Here is a 2,157-nt window from a genome sequence, read left to right as displayed (position 1 = left end):
AAAGCAGGACAAACATGTTTTTGTAACCTCATCAAGTTTATTCACCCTTTAGGCGCGCTGAAGTGACCATTACTTTATGGGGTGATCTGGTCAAATCAATTCCGGACGACATACTAACACAACAGAATGTGATCATTATAGCCACTTCGCTGGCTGCAAAGGATTATCAAGGTAATAATACATTTACAGTGTTCATAATTTGAATTGTTATTGAAAAATTAATTAATTTTAAATTCTATTCTAAGCCAATGCACTTTTAATGTCTTTTGTTGTAGACAAGATTACCCTTTCATCACATTAGTGGAACAAAGATCTATGTCAACCTAGATATCCATGCCGTAACTGAATACAAAGCGGGTAAGTTTAGGATATTTATCTAACATATTTGCATTCGTTCTTTCATAACGCATTAAAGAATAGGTTATGGAAATAAAAAATAAGTTTATGTAACAAATGAATGTGTTGTAATCAACCACATTGACATTTGGGCCAATTTCCTCTCCCTTTAATTGGTTTGTGTATTTTGTTTACTACCATTCCTTGGCTATATTGTCCTATACTCATAACGGTCTTACATTCTTTTATATTGTTGCCCACTAGCATTGAAGCGCAAACATATTGGTTGAGCTTGAAGGCCCCATTGAAAATCTATCTGAAGAAGCCTTTGCTTAGAGGCGGAGAGTTACCATAGGTGAATTGAAGGAAATGGGAAGAGATCAATCATATAAGGTATATGCTAATTTTTTTCTTTCATATATGAATGTATATACTTTTTGCTCAAAATATACTCCATTCTTTCTTTGTAGGGATCAAGTTATACTTGCAGTGCCATTATAGACAAAGTATACAGTAATAATTGGTACTACAATAGTTGCAAGCGTTGTATGAAAACGATTGCAGTAGGTGAACAAGACACTAATCATCCAAAATGTAGGGTGGACAGCGAAAAAAGGTGAGTTAAATATATATTTTTTGTTGCTTTTTTAGAGTATTATTTTAAATGACAAATGACTACTTCTTGCCTATACACATTCTAATGTCTAAACAGGTACAAGCTTCGATTTGCTGTGAATGATTTCTCAGACATTACCACTTTTGTCGCTTTCAACAAACATGTTGAACACTTGGTGAAGAAGTCGGTTGAAGAATTAGAAATTATCCATAAGGCAAGCTAATTAAAAAACCCCATGACTCCCGTCTATTTTTAAAATGAAGGCCATTTGTCTAAATTACCCATTCTTATCCAACTTACAGGACCGAGGCCCCAAAGCGATTCAAACCGAACTAAGGAAACTTGAAGGCCGATCTTACATTTTCAGTGCAAATTCATCGAAGTTGCAAAGGAAGGTTTTGAATCGTTTACCGTTGAGAAGGTTTACCCCGACCAAGCTGTCATCGATTGTCAATTGGTTGGCGAGGGTAGTTTCATCGTGTCTTTTGGTCGGATAACAAATTTGTTTTACTACAATCACATTTAACCATTTTACACAACCTTAGGGAAACCAAGGTGCATGTGTGGAGTCATCTGTTGATATTGTTGAAGAAGGTCGATCCGGGCAAAGCATTAACCTCGAGATACAACCATAAAAAAAAAAACTAAAAACATAGTTCAAGGTGAATGTACAACACAACACTCTTGGATGTAGTAATTTAAAAAATTGATTTATTCTGTTTGTTTAAAAATTCTACATGAAGCATAAAATCAAAAGTCCATGTGTGACAACGCGTTTTACCCTTTCTACATTGCGGGGAGACATCCATGGCTGAGAATCAATACATTGTCTTAACTTCTACTTCTTTTAATGTGTGTTCTTAACAAGAGGGATTTGGATACTATTTGAGAAGTGTGCCTCTTTATGTTTTTTTTTTCCTTTGGTGCCTTTTGTGTTTCACTTTTTTTTTCAACCTGTCTTTTTCGTTTAGGTGGTTTGGTGCTTCCGTGATCTAACTTTGATTTATTTTTATATCAGTTCAATGTTTATTGTTATGTTCCATTTTTTTTTTTTCACTTTGTTTTTTTTTTCATGTACCATGTGCTGCAATTTATCACTTACTTTTCCCTTCGCATGCACCAAACATCATGTATGAATTCTAAGGATTGTAACTACCATACTAGTACAAGTAGAGATGAGGGTATATGTGGAACGGATGGAATCT

At 34.7% G+C, this 2,157-nt stretch overlaps 1 long non-coding RNA gene across 1 annotated transcript; it reads left to right on the top strand.

The window, feature by feature from the left end:
* The first annotated feature begins 922 nt into the window (after positions 1-922).
* Positions 923-1,317, top strand: LOC147506357 (uncharacterized). The gene is made up of 3 exons (XR_015220804.1): positions 923-952; positions 1,049-1,166; positions 1,255-1,317. It is a non-coding gene; the product is annotated as an uncharacterized LOC147506357 (long non-coding RNA).
* Positions 1,318-2,157: the final 840 nt, after the last annotated feature.

The sequence above is a fragment of the Coptis chinensis genome, chromosome 4, assembly GCF_015680905.1.
Source record: "Coptis chinensis isolate HL-2020 chromosome 4, ASM1568090v1, whole genome shotgun sequence".
Lineage (NCBI taxonomy): Eukaryota > Viridiplantae > Streptophyta > Magnoliopsida > Ranunculales > Ranunculaceae > Coptis > Coptis chinensis.
This window is presented reverse-complemented; position numbering and strand designations above follow the sequence as displayed.